At 46.7% G+C, this 17,017-nt stretch overlaps 1 protein-coding gene across 46 annotated transcripts in view; it reads left to right on the top strand.

Moving 5' to 3' along the window:
* LPP (LIM domain containing preferred translocation partner in lipoma) overlaps positions 1–17,017 on the top strand; it is a 657,925-nt gene that overhangs the window by 47,045 nt on the left and 593,863 nt on the right. For 32 of the 46 annotated variants that reach the window (XM_072752457.1, XM_072752453.1, XM_072752428.1 and 29 more), the window contains exon 2: positions 3,406–3,529. The exons of 5 other annotated variants lie outside the window; for them this stretch is intronic. The gene's annotated coding sequence lies outside the window, so the exon portion shown is untranslated. Of the gene's footprint in view, positions 1–3,405; positions 3,530–7,339; positions 7,607–11,733; positions 11,850–17,017 lie in introns of those variants that run through there. 9 more of the 46 variants (XM_072752443.1, XM_072752465.1, XM_072752444.1 and 6 more) reach the window with 5 other exon arrangements.

Raw genomic sequence — 17,017 nt, 5'->3', positions numbered from 1 at the left:
CTACAGGCTCAGCTACTTAACTATATCAGGGACCTTCAGCTTCCTCATTTGTTAAACAGGTGTCATGGTCATGTCTGCCATTAAGCATTTAAAAAGATGGGGCATTGTGGAAAGATTGGTGGACTGCAAAGAAATACAGAAGTATTTCTTCTTCTTATGATATGGATGTTTCTGGACTAGAAATGGATGGGACCGTCGGCAGAGAAAGGATGGGGCGTGAAGACTCTGCTGGCCACACCTCAATCACAGAATACTCCAGTCCAGTGGATCCACTTTCCCATTGCACAGCAAAGAGATTTTGCAATCGGATTTGGAGGCGTAGCAGTAGAGGGGAGACTTGGCCAGATCTTGGGGTTGGGAGGAATTGGGGGTACATTCTTGCCTGGAGTCAGGGATTCATGTAGCAATATAATGGGGGATGTGGCTAGAAAGATGGGTTGGGGGCTCATCCTGGAGATCCTGAATGCTGGTCCGGGGGCTGTTGGACATTATTTTTTGTGCAGTTCAGATTACTGGTTGGGGTCAACTGTGAAAACTGGGATGATGTGGGGATAAGCTGGCAGCACCTTCTGGATGTGCAGGGAGCCTGGGGCAAAACTCAGGCAACATACAGGGAGTAATGCTGTTGGAGTAGGTGCCTTAAGATGACTACATTTAGTTTTTGTAGTGGTTCAACTTTTTTACTTGAAGTTATAATAAAAATGATAATATAGGTATACAGCTGAGAAATTTTCAAGACTTTCATACGCGTTAACTCTTTGGTTCTATACAAATTAAGGGGAGGTACCAGGCAGGATTGTTCATGACCCTGTTTTATAGATAAGGAAATTGGGACCTAGAGACAGATGGGGTTTTTGAAGCCACTGGGCTGGTTGTTACAGATGCCAGAAGCTGGGACGCCCAATCTAACACTTCCTCCTGTGCCAGTGACCTGGGCCGATGGTTTTCTCAAGCTCACTCTCTCCACCCTTGACTCTCTTCATTGACTTTCTTGGAAGTCTAAAATGGCCTTGGATTTCCAAGGTTCCTGAGACACAGTGTAAGCTTTTTCAAAGATGAGCTGTGGAGAATTTGGGACATTAACGTTTTCCTCCGTCTAGCTCTTTATTGATGTCATATTGTTTATTTAGGATGAAAGTGTCCTTGAAAGCATTGAGCCCCAGTCTTCCTGAGCATATTTTTTCTCTGGACACGGTGCTACCTCTTTTACGTCTATGAACTTAGATAAAGTTATAGATGAGGCGTTCAATAACACAGTATTTATTCTAACATTTTACTAAGCAGCTTATGCACATTATAGTTCTAATGAAAGACTTATTTGGTAGGTAGTATTATTTCCCATTTTACAGATGAGAAAACTGAGGCTTACTGAGATATGAATAACTTCCTAGTTGAAAACACGTTTATTTCCCCGTGGGCTTGTTGCAGAAAGGCTGGAGCCTGTGTTTCTAACAACTTCTCCAAGGAGAACACCACAGGGCACATTTCCAGAACTGAGAGAATCCAAGGTTTTTTGCTTGAGAACCTTTTTTTTTTTTTCCCCTGCTACCCCACGTATTAGCTGTCTCCCTGGTAAAAGCACAGAGCTCCTTAATTAAGGAGGTACAGCTCACCGTGGAGGTTGCTACCATCCAAGCCGGAAGGTACAGTGAAGGCTGCTGTGCTTTCCTGAGTAACACAGTATTGTAGGACTCCAGGAGTGGGGTTAGGGTTGGGGTGCTGGGTGGGGGAGATGGCAAGTGGGAAGAAAAGTGGGGCGAAGGGGTGCCCCAGAGCCCAGCCTGAGCAGCTCTGTTGCGACCTACTTTTACAAGAAAGCATTTGCAAAGCATCTTGTTTAAAGGAAAGTCTCTGCTGCCAGGGGAAAAAAAAAGAAAAAAAAAGTTTGAAAAACCACTGTGCTAGCCCAGTGTGTCTGTTCACCAAAGCTGAGAGACAGAGTGGCTTAGCACCCTTGACACTTGTAAGGGATCCTGCGTTTTTTTCCCCCTTTTTCAAGGAACTGTGCATTGTGTTTACTTTGTCCGGAGGCCTCCAGGCACCTGGCTGCAGGTTCAGGGTCATGCAGCCTCAGAGTAGCTGCAGAAGCCTCAGGCTGCCCCAGGCACACGCTCCTTGACCTGTGTCCTTCACCTTGGCTGTGTCTCCTCTTCAGACCTGGGGAACCTCACTGAGATTAGTTCCATTTCTGTGAAGAATAGAATGGAAATGACAGCGTTGTCACTTCCCTGGCCCAGTCTTCAAAGACATGGCCTCACTGACTACCTGTGACTATTGGAGTGTTCATTGTATGCACAGTGCTGAGAAGAACGCAGGCAAGGTTCCTGACTCCATGGGTCTTCTGGGGAGAGAGAAGCAAATAAGGAATACGGTCAACTGTTTTTGTAGGGTTATGCTTGTGATACATATGATTGTTATCTGTGATAGCTATGTGAGGATGACTTCATCTCCTAGAAATGGGATAGGGAGAGTCTAATAAAGAAAGTTAGAAGTTGGAGAGTGCGTTGTAGAATTGCAGGGGATTGAGTTTGCACTGGGAGTTAGTTAATCCTGGCCTTTCCCACTTACTGTCTCTGGAACTTGCACAGTTTGCTTTTTCTTCAAGCCTTTACTTCGTCATCTGTATAATGGATGAGATGGCCTCGGTCACAGGGCGGTGGATGGATGGGATTAAATGGAATGATGGTTGCATCCTGCTCAGTACAGTGCTCAGCACAGTGTTTATTCACTCATTGAATTATAGTTGTTGCTGTTATGATTATTTGCCAGTGAGGAGTCAAAGAGACCATTTTTGAAAACCTGATCAGTGCTTTGCTTCTCACAAAAGCTCTCTGTTTTCAGGAACAGAAGCGATCTCATCACCTTAGGCTACAGTAGTTATTTGGCGTCAGTTTCCCTGGCTGAGTCTCCTGTTTTTGCCTCCGCTCATCTGCCCAGCTCTCCCACTGGTGGCCTACACACATAGCTGGTCACTCGACATAGCTCTTCATTGGCTGGGCTCAGACCCTTCCTTTTGCCTGGAATTGTTCTTTGTCACTGTCCCTGTTCCACCCTCTTATAATACCTAGCCTGGAGGTCAGTGCCTCCCACTGAGGGTACCCTGCTGCAGTCTGAACTTCCGGAGTTGGCCATCTCTTGTCCCATGTTGCAGTCGTGTCTGTATCTCAGAGCCCCTTGCTGCGCCATCCCTGGGAATGCGGGCCCACACTCTTGATAGGTACTCACACATTTCTGTGATAAATTAATTTAGTGCCTTTCGCCAATGTGAAACACAAGGAAGCAGATGATAAAATGCAAACCTGAAAACAATCATCGCAGAGCTGCGTGCTCATCAGCCTTGGGAATGGATTTCTGGGGAAGGTCTGGCCCCTCCACAAATGACATTGATAACTTGGATCTTTGCAGAAATTGAAGAGAATCCTGATGACTAGCGTGTTGGGAGAGGCCTGAAGGAAGCCAGACCAGTGACTGCACTCTCAGAGCTTCTTGGGTACCCTCCGCTCCCAGGTGATCTGCAGCTGGACCTCTGGTATGCAAATGGACCTCTCTGGGGCCTGGGATGCATGAATTCCAGGTTGAGCCTCAGAGAGCTGTGCTGGGACATTTAATAGGTTGCTGATTTCTATCTTTTTGGTATCTGCAACTTGAAATATCCCGTGCCCTTGGTTGGTTCATGCTTGGGAGCTTCCTTAGTGCTCTCTGGTAAATAGCTCATTACTGTATGTTATTTCCCCATGGGCTTATTGCAGAAAGACTGGAGCCTGTGTTTCTAACAACTTCTCCAAGGAGTATATCACAGGGCACGTTTCCGGAACTGAGAATCTCGGGGGGTCTTTCCTACGTCCCTCTCTATTACCTCTCTTTGGGCTGGCATTCTCCTGTCGCTGAAAAGGGAGCCTTGTCTTGAGCAGTCAGTCCTGTAGACACATGTGACTTGGCGGCTGAAAATCTGACAGTGGATGCTGGGCTTCAGCTGCCAGTGAGAGGCATCGAGACAGAACCCTGTAGAACATCAAATCATTTCCCTTTCATTCCCAGAGCCTTAATGTTTCTTTGTCTTGAGAATGACCTCACTGCTTTTTTGTATTTGTAATGGAATGCACAGTCATTTACCAGTAATCACACAATAATCCCTTACACTTTTGGACCGCCTTCCCGTTTTCCAGAGGGTTTTAACTCTCATTATCTCATTTGATCCTCATAACTGCTCTGAGAGGAGACAGAAAGGCTATTTAAATCTCTAATTTTCAGGTGTAGAAACTGAGGTTTAGAAAAGTTAAACAGTTGGCCAGAGGTCACACGGTTAGTATGCAGCCGAGTTGGAACTGGAATCCCAAGTAGTCTAACTTCTAAACCAGTGTTTCTTTTATTACTTACTGGTGGGGTGACCTTGGGAATATACTTAAGCTCTCTGAGCCTTCTCTTTCCTGTCATGAAATTGGGTATCATACTCCCAGTGGAGGTGCCAGTAGGGATTAAAGGAGACTGTCTGGGAAAGCATTCGTTACCAGGTAAAGCGTGCTGCTAACATGAGGCATCACTGCTGCATGTACCTTGGATCCAAATCGTGCCATCAGAACATCCTTCTCTCCCCTGCCATTTTGTAAAGACAATGGTGTCCAGAATGGTGCCCGAGTGTCAAGGATCATGAGCTCCCAGCCCTGTGGCCAGCAAGCTGGCCCTGCCATCCTGCCTGCAGGCTACTTTGTTATTCTGAGAGCTCTTTTTTAAAAAATTTTTTTCTTTTTCTTTTTTTTTTCTTTTTATAAATTTATTTTTTATTGGTGTTCAATTTGCCAACATATAGAATAACACCCAGTGCTCATCCCGTCAAGTGCCCACCTCAGTGCCCGTCACCCAGTCACCCCCACCCCCCACCTACCTCCCCTTCCACCACCCCCGGTTCTTTTCCCAGAGTTAGTATTCTGAGAGCTCTTGAGCTGGCAAAGCCCTTTTTTCCTGCAGAACTCTCTCTTAATGTTCCTTGGAACAACCTTGTATGTTGGAGACAGTTTTAGGTCTGGCAGGACAGGGAAGCAGGACTGGGGAGCTGGGAATGGGATCTGTGTCCCTGAGCTTCATGCACAAAGGGTGGGAATGTGGTATGGGGAGGGGTAAAGGGGGCCAAAGAATGGGTCTCAAAGGTCTTTCTCCTTAAGCCTCAGTGGCTGGGATTTAATAGGGAACTTCTTAGGAGTCCACAGGGCCAGCGGTCCATGTGCAGAATGGGTTGCTTAGTAGTAACACTTCCTGGAAAAACCCCAAACGATGGATTTCAAGTTGGCAACAAAATGCTTTGGGAGTTAGCGGTGCGATAGGGTCAGGAAACGGCCAGCATGCCCGAGGGTTGACATCTTGGCAGCTTCGTACATACTCACCTACAGAAATCCATACTCTATACTCACGTACAGAAATTCCAAGCCAGTGAAACACATATAGGTTGTTCATATGGTTGGAAGAGGCAGAGTGAGGGACAGGAGGTTGAAAGCCAGGAGCCAGATTTTGTTTCCATATAAGGAAGGACTTTCCTTTGGAAAGATGCAATTGGCAGAGTAGGAGATAACGATCATCACCTCCCTGGAGACTTCAGGGACACCATGGAAGGGCTTATAACCAAGGAGGCATTGGGTTTGGTGGCATTTATGGTCTTCTGTCCTTTCAAGATCCCAGAGCCAATGGCTTTCAGTGGTCAAGAGGACGAGAGGCACACATACATTAGGGAATGCAAGGCCCCTTTGTGGATATGGAAACTGGTCTCCAAATGCTATTTTGCAAAGTGGAGGGCAAATAGAACCTCTTCTTTCTTGGTTTTCATACCTATCCCTATAGTCTGCTTACTCTTTGGTTTTCAGAGTTTCCAGGCCATTCTGTGGGCAGCTATTTTCCATGGAATGTCTTTTTCCTCTGCTGATATGTTCCTGTTGGAGTATTGGAAAGGACTCTGAGCTCCTGACGGGATGGCAGTCTTTCTGCAGAACCACCAAGTCACATGTCTCCGTGTCTAGTCAGTTATAACAGAGGACCAGCCCTTTACCCTCTTCAGACCTGCCTCTGGAACCTCTTGGGAGTATTGCAGTGGCAGGAATTCTGTACTGAGTTCTGATTCTGGCATGTTGTGGAAGGTTCTTTGACCCTGTTTCCCTGCTTCATTTAATGGCCACTTACATTCGTGTTCGTTTCGTAAACATGCAATAAACGAGACATGTTTTCTGTTTTGCAGGTATTTATGGCATGCTTGCAAAAATATAAAGCAAGTAATCAGGATAAATGTGTCATGCCTGTTTGGGCGGACCAAGCAGAAGCTGCTTTAGAGCACATAGTTGGACAGTTTCAGGCTGTCTACCCAGTTTGTAGATGACAGACTATAAGCTACAAGAGGAGAGCTGATTTCTCCAAAATCTAAGGGAGTGGCTCACCTGGGCTTAGGGCTTGGGTGCCCTGGCTCCCTGAGCAGTGCTGTTTACTGCTTGAAGATTCCCTGGGCATGAAAACGAGCAGCCTCGTGCAGGCCAGGGATTCTGAAAAATGGCTCACGTGACCTAGAAAAAGCCTTTACAGCCAACAGTAGAACAAGATCACTGTAAGAAGTAGAACCACTGGGAAGCCGAGACACGGATTGCCTTCTCTGAGCAGACCCCTCCTCCCCAGCACCCCATCTCCCTCCTTTCTCTTTCGCTAGAAGTCATTGTAGACCAGATTCATTCCTGACTGACTTTACTGGTCCAGTTGAGTTACCAAACACTTCTCGGGACCTTCTGATTAGAAGTAATCTTACAAATTAAATTGGGCATTCAACCCTCCTCCTCCCACCCCAGCAATGTTCTCCTGAAAGTCTGGTTTTATTCTGGGGTTTCCCTCCTGGTGTCTGTCCTGTGAATAACTCGTGGAAAATGAAGTTCCCAGGAGGATTCTTGGCCCAAGGGAGTCAGGGTGTCAAGGGTGGGGATTGTTTTGGGGCTCGTCTGCCATCAGAAGAACCGTGGACTGGATCCTAGGTGGCCTCTTCAGGTACACCCCCCCCCCCCCCCCCAGATGCCACTCCCTTCCTCTGAATTAATAGATTGACTCCATAAATGTCATTGCATTCTAGATGGTCCCATTCCTCAGGTGCACTTAAAGCCTTTCAAACCAGTCCCTTCCTTGTTTGGGCTGGGGAGCCTTTTTCCTGTGACAGGACAGCCTATGGAGCCGTTGAGACTCTACTTCTTTCGGGGTTAATCATTTACTCGGAGTAAGGAATTGTCATAAGTGGGGGCATGTTCCTCAAGTGCCAGAGGAGAGAAGGGTGATTTTTCTGACATCCTCTAGCCTGCTTCTCCATATATGGAAATGTTTACCCACCACACTGATCTATTGGAAGGGAAGGAGGTGACTCAGGGTTTAGGCAAAGCAGGATTTGAATTCTTGTTTCCAGAAACAAAGTGGCCCCCGTCCCCCCACCCCCCACCCCCGTCCCCTCCATTCCTTTGCCCCTTGTTCTGGAAGCTGAAGAGAGAGTGTCTCAGTGCTGTTCAGCCTTGGGACCACCTCCTTGCAGTGGGACTCAGGGTGTGTGAGAGGGAGTGAGGGCCAGCGGAGGGCCAGCTGCCTGTGGGGCCTGACTCGCGTGAGTACATCATTACTGATAGAGAGAATGGCATTTCTGCTCCGACCTGGGGCTCGCAGCCCTGAAGGCTTGCATGGCGATGGGTCATGTTGCTGGGAGCGCTGGCCACTTTAATTCGGGGTGTGGACAGCTGCTTTCCCAGGGGAGTGCTTCTCACAGTGGGATTTAGAGACGGACTCTGCCTGAGGGGAAATTCTATTTGTACGTTAAGAAAAAAATGAGACAGATATTTCCTCCCACCTGAGGCCTGGCCAGAGTTGGGTAGAAAGGTAATTTGGGAGTGTTGTTGCCTGTCTGATTGCTAGGGCTAGAGCCAGAAGCCAGAAGGATGTTTGTGGACGCTTGGGGAGGGACAGTTTTAGCTTGAAAAGCAGAGTTACGGTTGGCCTTAAGAGCATAAAAATATTGTTACATATGCAGCATTTGCACAGTCTCCTCAGCCTGGAATAGACACCCAGTGTGCAGGACGTTGTGTGGGCTGATGGACTGTTAGAGCTGGACGGAGCCTCAGAGGTGGCTGGGTTGGTCTGCCTCGGTGTGCAGCACGATGGTGAGCAGTGGAGGCCCAGGTAGCAGGGCTAACTCGTCCTGTGGGTACAGGGCTGATTAGTTGGGATTAGAATCCTGGTCTTGTGGCTCTCGGATCCTTCCTCCTCCTCCTACACTTCAGCTGTCCCCGTAGGCAGAGGTGGAGAAAATGTGCCCATTTTGCAGATGAGGAAATTGGGACCGGGATGCCAGAGTGGCCCACACTTACTGATCTGACTGGTGAGACGGAGAGCTAGCACCTAGTTCTCCTAGTTCAGACCTCTTTCTATCATGTTCATGGGCTCAGATGCCTGAATTTGTTACTTGTAAAATTTTTCTTTTTTTTCCCTTTTTCGGTTTCTACTTACTTTTGTTCTGCTCCCTGTCATGCGAATGTTGTTTGAATGTGAGTTGCTGCCTTCTGATCGGCTTTGCTGCCTGTATTGTTTTCTTCCCTGGAAGGGGATGAGAGCTTGTCCAAGATGCAGAACTTAATAGTGGAGGCCCTTATTTCAATTTCTCTCAGGCGGTGGAAATTATGCACGGGCCTTGAAAGAAACTGAGTTGGGCTTTCCATCTTAGCTTCTATCCCTCTTCTTGAGGCTGCCAGAATTTGGGGGTGTCATTCCCATTGAAAGGTGAGCCGGACTCTGAAGGGATTTCATACACAGACACACAGACACACATAGATACACACAGATACACACTCATAGATAGACACAGACAGGCACATACAGACACACAGACACGTACAGACATAGACACTCGTAGACACAGACACACACACAGACACATGCAGATACATACTTGTAGACACACACACACACACACTGCTAAACACATACACACACTTCTTTGCCTTCTTCGATACCATGGCAACTTTTCAGAGAGACTAAGAGGGCACCACCCTCTCTTATAGTCCACCCGATATCACGTGGCCATGAGCATTCTCTGTAGTCAGTTTGGTTTCTGGTAAACCTGGGGTTCCTGTTCTCCAACTGAGGGAAGATGGTGGAGATGTGTCTTGGGGAAGCACTTTCATGTCAGTGGCATTGGGTGACAGATCATAACAGTGCAAGAAAGTGCTCTGAGACCTATGTCTGTCTAGTGTTGAAGGGAGTGCAGCCAGCTCCTTAGGCTGCTCTGAAGCACCGGGGAAGCTCAGGACCCCTGGAACCTGCACACAGCATGTCGCCTGCTCTGTGACTATGATTGGGCTTCTTGGAAGCCCCGCTCACTGGTTGGGAGGAGGCTGCTTGAAGTAGGAAGGCTTGGGATGTTTCCTAGCTGTGGTGGGGACATGCAGGGGCTCCCTACGAGGTTAGGGCTGCTGGTGCTGGTGTGCATGCTGGTACTGTTAAGAAGGAGAACTGACATGAATTGATTGCTTTCTGGGTGCCAGGCAGTGGGCTTGATCTAAATCAGAGTTACTACTTGATCTAAATCACTGAGTCACCATTACTGCTACCTGTGAGTAGGTGCTAATTTTTTTTTTTTTACTTTATTTTACATTTGGTAAGACACACGTAACATGCTGTGGCATGTGTCAGAATCATATATGTACACACCATAGTTTGTTGACCCACTTAGGAACTATTGTTGATCCTCTCCATTTTAGAGAGGAAGAGCCTGAGACTTTGAGGGGTTAAGTCACCCAGAATCCCGCAGCTAGCAGTGGAGCTAGGAGTTGAACCCAGGTAGTGTGATGTCAGAGCACATGGGGTCAGGAGGAAGCCGATATTTGGTTTTAGTTTGAAGAGTGGGACAGACTAGGGTGATTCTTAACTGGATGGTGTTAACTCCTCACACCTGGCTCTGACATGTCAGTAACCAGGTGTTCCAAAGGGCCACATGTACAGATTTCTCTCCATGTTCTGTCCGTCTCTGGAGCCATATGTGAAGCCCACCTCTGGAAAATGGTAGGAGATGTGTGGCTCTTCTCGTTTATAATCTTTGTCTCTTCCTTTCACCTTATTTTTCCATCTCCCTCCCCAGTTTCTTACTTGTAAAAAATCCGCAAACTATATGCGTCTTTGTTAGGTACTTCAGCTCCCTTATGGAATAAGACGGAACATATAAATTGGTGACATAATATTGGGTCTATGGAAGAGCTGGTCTGCAGAGCAGTGGATAGACACTGCAGATGTGATTTTCTGACCTGGCTATGTTGCTAACTCAGTGTTTCACTTGGGCGATGATGGGCCCCTTCTGGGCCTCATTTTTCCCACCTGGAAGATGGGCTGGTTGTCCACAATGGCACACATTCCATCTGTGCTGAGCCCACATGAGGCTTTCTACGTGATTGATCCTTCTATTCTCCTGGCACCCTGCAGGTGCTGTTATCCCCATTTTACCTGAGAAAGTAAGGTCTAGAGAAATGGGAAAACTTGCTTAAAGTCCTACAGCTCCTGAGTTGTGAGCATCAGGGATCCATATCTGACTCCAAAGCCTAGACGTTGTCCATAGTGCCGGGCAACTTGCCCTTTAGCGATCTGTACAGTTTCTTTCACTGGTGACATGTATTCATCTAATTTTATTAAATGTTTATTGGATTCCCACTTAGGTGCTTCATACTGTTCTGGGCACTGATCCAGCACCGGGTTTGGAGTGAAGAAAAAGACAGATAGAACAATGATTCCTTGAAGCTTACATTCTAGTAGAGGTGTGTGGAGGAGGCAGGTAATAAATGAACACGTAAATAGGGAATGATAAGTAACACTTAGGAAGATTCACACGGGGCACTCAGACGGTGAGTGAATGCGGGAAGGGATCTGGGAGGTGATATTTAAGCTGAGATCTGAATGACGAGGAGCCAGCCATGCAAAAATCAGAGGGGAGAACCATGTAGAGGTGCAGGGGCCACTGTCAATGCCAAGGCTGTGGAGTGAGAATGAGTTTGTGCTTGAGGAACAGATGGAGGTCAGAGTGCTCAGAGGTCGTGGGCTGCAGAGGGAAGAAAAGCATGGTAGGAGGGCAGGGCAAGGGCTGCTGGGTGTAAGTAAGCTGGAGGAGGGGCTTGACCCGAGTGTAGGGGTGATGGGAAGCGTCTGAGTGTTTGACAAGCATCATTCTGCCTGGATTGCAAGTTGGGGAGGCAAGGGTAGAAGCAAGGAAGTTAGGAGACCCTTGCTAGAATCAGGTGGGAGGTGGTGGTAGCTTTGATTAGGGCAGTAGAAGTGGGGCCAGAGAGAAGCGACTTGGTTTTGGAGAGATTGTTTACAGGAAGTCAAGTATAGTTTCCTTCAGAGAAGCATCAAGGTCAATGGGCAGGTATCTGGGAGACCCTGATGGAGGTGACAATATGTAGTGGAGGTGCATGGACTTGCAGCTGATTCAGACTAAGGAGCCTGTGTGCTCCCCACTTCAGTTTCTAACGAACTTCTGGCCAGGGAACAGAGGGCAGTGGCTTCCTGCCTCTGACTTCCTGGCTGAGAGCTGCTGGAACGCCCCAAAATAAGCCCTGAAGAACGTGCCGCTTCCTCTGCTCTCCCTGGGTATTTGTATAAAACATTCTTTCCCACCAAGCATACAGAACATTCAGAGTGATGTTGATTTTGTGGGCCACATTTAACATATTGTTTCTCCTTGATATGTTGTAGGGATTCCTTCCTCCTGCAGATTCTCTGGTGAGGAGCCTTCAACCACCCTGTAAGATGGCTCTGGAAGGTTCAGTGGGAGCCCAGAAGAGCTGGGACTTGAGAACGCTGGTCCAGGGGTACCTCCTAGACCTCCTCTTTCATTTATGTTTGATTTCACGCCTCCTGGCCCTTGCCTTCCCCTCTATAATTCTTTCTAATGTGCTGGACTTTCCTGTAAACCCTCCATTTTTCAGTGGCATGGAGAAACTGGTGTCATAGAAGTTAGATACTTTGGGGGTGCCTGGATGGCTCAGTAGGTTGGGCATCCGACTTTTTTTTTTAAGGATTTTATTTATTTATTAATGAGAGACACAGAAAGAGAGAGGCAGAGACACAGGCAGAGGGAGAAGCAGGCCCCATGCAGGGAGCCCGATGTGGGACTCAATCCCTGGTCTCCAAGATCAGGCCCTGGGCTGAAGGCGGCGCTAAACCGCTTAACCACCAGGGGTGCCTGGGCATCCAACTCTTGATTTTGGCTTAGGTCTTGATCCTAAGGTTCATGTCAGGCTCTACGCTCAGTGCTACTGCTTCACATTTTCTCTCCCTACCCCACTGTCTCCCCACCTGCCACATGTATGTTCTCTCTCTCTCAAAACAAATAATAAATAAATAAAAAAAAGAAGTCAGATGATTTGGTCAATGTGAGGCTGTGTCTGAGTCAGGCTGGAATCTAAGATTCCTGACTGAGCCTTGTGCTTCCTCACCACCAGGCCGAAGTGACTTTGCATGGAACCTCGTGCCTCTGGATATCTCATGTCAGTCTTTCTCATTCATTCATACATTCATTCATTCATTCATTCGAGACACAAAGAGAGAGAGGCAGAGACATAGACAGAGGGAGAAGCAGGCTCCCTGTGGGGAGCCCGATATGGGACTTGATCTCAGGACACCGGGATTATGACCTGAGCTGAAAGCATATGCTCAACCACTGAGCCACCCAGGCGCCCTCTCATGCCAGTCTTACACTCTACTGGCCCTGAGCCTGGGGATGCTCAGAGATCATAATCTAAACCTAAAATTCACTCCTGAGGCTTCTTCACACACTTCTCTTCAAATGTTTTGCAGACTCTATTACCAATTTTTTTTTAAAAACTCTTGAACATTATCTCTTAAAAACAGTTTTGTTTTTGCTCATTTGAATTTCTTTTAAAATTTCTTTCATATTACCCATTCATTTAGTCAACAAACATTTATTGAGTTCTTACTGTATGCCAGGCATTGTGCTAGGTGCTGGGGATTGATTCAAAGATAATTTGGAGGCGTATGGAAGGGGAGTGCATAATTACAGCACAGTGAGATAAGTGCTATAATAGAGGGATATGTAAAGAGCTAGAAATAGCACCATGAATAACATCTCCGAACAAATTGCCTTCTTTTTTCCTTTTGGATTATTCCCTTATGTATATTGCCCAAAGTGGGATTACTGGGTCATTTAAAAGATGAAAACAATTTGGCACAAAAAGATGTAATGACTTGCCTGGGGAATACAGATCAATTTTCAACAGGGGGAAAATTGTTGACAACTCCAGATTTAGATACTTCACCAGGAGGATTGCGCCGTTTTTATACCACCCCTATCATCATGGTGGCTTTCAGGGGGAGTACCTATTCTCAACATGTCAGGCTGCATGTAGAAACACATAACCTTATATTTAATCTCAGAAATTAATTGTTAATTCTCACCAGAACCTAGCTATATAAGTATGATTGTTCCCATTTTACAATTGAAGACATTTAATTTCATTAAAAGGAAGTGACTTGCTCAGGGTTCCATAGTTCATTTGTGGAGAATCCAAGAATCAAGTTTAGATTTTCTCATAGGACCCCTGTCCTGTTCTCCATGTTCTGTTCACCAGGCAGGGTACTTGTGCTCCAGCCAGGGCCTGGAATTCATTTAATGACCTGTAGGGACTCTTTGCAAGAAGGTCAGAATCTACAAAAGAGGTACAGAAGTTGTAACCTTCCAAAGTCCAGTGTTCCTCTGTGCATCGATCGGAAGACCCTAAAGGTCCATTATTCCTGACCCTGGCCCAGATCCCGGAAGGCTAGTGTGTGTGGCCTTAGCACTAAAGCACAGAATCCCAAGTAGGCTGAAACCTTGCCACAGTTCTGTTTGAAACATTTATTATTTTCCTAGTATATTCAGCCGTATGTACCTGAATGTAAATTTATTGATTTTTTGCCATTGAGGAGTAAAAACTCCCGCCCGCAGTATCCAGCTCATCATAGCCAGACATAATGCCTGCCCGTTGTGAATTTCCTTGAGGCTTTGGCTCACTCATCCCTAAGACAGCCACGTTCCCTGCCATTTTCCAGACATAGCCTGCTTTTTCTCACCTTCATGCTTTAGCTCATGCTCTTCCCTTAGCCTAAGATGACCTCTCCCATCTTCATCCAGAGAACTTCTGGTCCCCCTCTGCACTTCTGCACAGATGCCACCTTCTCACTGAGGTGACCTCTGATCACCATCCACTCTCCACCATCCACACTGCCTCACACCAGAAAGGATCTCTCTATTCTCTCTTCTGCTAACTCACACCACAGTGGGCTGTGGGGCAAGAGAGTATAACTCTGTGGTGTTGATGAGCATGAGAGCTTCATTGGCCATGACACTGCTAGATGTGTGATCCATCAGGTCAGTGAATCTGCTTGAGCCTGAGGCTCCTCATCCATCAAATGGGTATAAATAATCACACCAAGTCACAGCACTTTTGTGAGGATTTGTACTGTTATCTTTGCTTCTTCTCTGGTTACACACCATTTCCTACTTTATGTCTTGTCTCTCCTTCTAGAGTGGGAGCTCCTTTAAGGGCAGGAAGGGAAAAATGTCTTGCCTGTGCCTTTAACAAATGGGACCTGCCACAATGACTTCTTTAAGGGACAGATTCCATATGGCCTGACTGGTGTCATCAGTGCGAGCTCATTACTAGTTGGAAGCTCCAGTCACATGGTGCCAGGCCTGCCCAGGAGCACTGTGATAGAGAGCTTCGGCACACACAGTGTGTGCTGGATAGGCCTCTGGCTCTTGCTTGGTAACAGGAAAGAGGCAGGAGCCTATGTGCAGCCTGTGTTCTGATTCATCAAGTTGGGTAGTGCTGGCATTTCGCTGAAGACAGTGGAAATCCTGCTTGGAATAGTAGTCTTGGTTTCTTCTCTGGGTCTTTCATGGGTGGGAACTTCAGAATACCATGGAAGTGTGGGTTTGGGGCACCACTGAGAGCTACCTCCTCCTCTGACTTCTCTGTGGGCCACGGAGAAGGGGTCCCTTCAGAGGAGGAAGCTGTCCTTTAGACACCCCTATCCCCCGCCTGTGCTTAGAAACTGACCATGGGAGGGGATTCAGTTCTTGAAGGTGTGGCTCTGCCATTTAACTTTCTCTTAAATAATTTCCCAAAATGTAGTAGCCATGAGTCTCAAGATCCAAGTGTTTTAGCCTGGCACACAAGGTCCTTCATGTCTTGGCCGCAGCATTCCTTTCCAGCCTTGTCTCCCACCACATCCCTCTGTGCTCTGCCTCTGGCCTCACCAGATTAGTCACTTTCCCTAAGAATACCCTGAACTCCTCCTTATGGCCTTTAGAGCACATCGTGTTCCCTGGGCCTATTTTCCTTCTCCTCATTCATGGAAATCCTCTTGGGTGTTCAGGCTCAGTTGAGAAGTCATCTGCAGAGAGAGCTCTTTCAGACTCTCAGAACCACATTGAACATACTTGTGCTTTGCACACTCTTCATCCTGTCTTATGTATTTGAGCGTGTCCCCGGTGAGCCTGTGAGCTCTTTGAGAGTCAAGTCTGACTCAGCACCTCCACCTGCCAGGTCCATACACTGTGCCTTATTAAGGACAGGAGGTGCTAGCAAATGTCTGTTTTGAGCACCTGCGAATGCAGGGCACATGACATCGTGTCAGCTAACAGTTGCGCCAGAGGGGGTGTTGAGAAGCTCATTCTAGGGTTACCCGCGGTTTGTTTGATCATGAGCCCAGCCACTGGAATTCTGTTGAATTGGCCTGATATCAGCTCCCTGTTACCCTTTCTCAGGCCTGCTTCCCACATACCCAACAGATGTCTGCTTGGTGCCAGGGCTTGGAGTTTTTTATTTCACTTAAGAACATCGAGCAAGGTGGAAGTCAGGGAGGATTCTGTTTCTAATGTGAACATTTTTTAGTTTGAAAGTTCAGGCTTTGTTTTTTACCCCAGAGCTCCTTAAAATGTAAAAATAGTGGAAGAGTTTTTTCATATTTTCTGCCCTTAGCAGAACAGCTGTCCAGAGTATAGTTGTAACTGCAATGTAATAAAACCTGGGTTGTAGAGCTTGGTGTTGAGGACTTGGGTTCAGGTTTTGGCTTTATTGTGTGTCATCCCCCAAATCCCAGGCAGTGGCCTGAACTCTCTGACCTTCCGTTTCTTCAGTGGACAATTGGGAAATTGTTCTTATTATAGGGTTGATGGAAAGTTTAAATGAGCTTTGGACATTAAATTGGGATTTTCATTCCTGTTTGATTCATAAATTGGATTTGAAGGCCATTTTTTTTTTCATTAGATTTTTTTTTTCTTTAATTTGAGTGCAGTTGACACACGATGTTACATTAGTTTCAGGTATATAATATAGTGATTCAACATCTTTATGTGTTATGCTTTGCTCACCGTAAGTGCAACTACCATCTGTCACCAAACCTCGCTCTTTCAATATCATTAACTATATTCCCTATGCTGTGCCTTTTCTTCTGTGACTTACTCATTCCGTTACTGGAAGCTTATACTTCTCTTCCCTTTCATCTATTGTTGCCCATCACCCCACTCCCTCCTGTCTGACAACTCTCAGTGTGTTCTCTGTATTTTAAGTCTCACTGAAGGCCATTTTAAAATAGAAGTTCCAAAAAAGTTTGCTTTTGAAGCGAAATGCTTGAACATGTAAGGTTTCACACACGTGTTTTATTTTATTTTTTGAATGACAAATGGATTTCCACGCAGCGCACTTAGGGAACATACATAGCTTTTACAAGAGTCAGTTATAGTCTGCATCAATTAGAGCCACAGAATCATAAGCTTTGAGAAATTATGAAAACCTTGGAAGCCAAGGGGCCGAGCATTAATGCATGCTGCGTGTGGGCTCTGTGCAGTGCGTGCTGGAATTGGAATCCCCGGGGCAGGATTACTTAGACCCCGATGGGTAGGTGGTATTAGTGCTGTTTGGCAGACAGGGACCTTGAGCTCAGGGACGTTAAATAATTTACACAAATCCTGTAT

This window comes from Vulpes vulpes, chromosome 3 (assembly GCF_048418805.1).
Source record: "Vulpes vulpes isolate BD-2025 chromosome 3, VulVul3, whole genome shotgun sequence".
In the NCBI taxonomy this organism is placed as follows: Eukaryota; Metazoa; Chordata; class Mammalia; order Carnivora; family Canidae; genus Vulpes; species Vulpes vulpes.
Note: the sequence above shows the minus strand (reverse complement) of the source record. Positions and strands in the feature narration are given on the sequence as shown.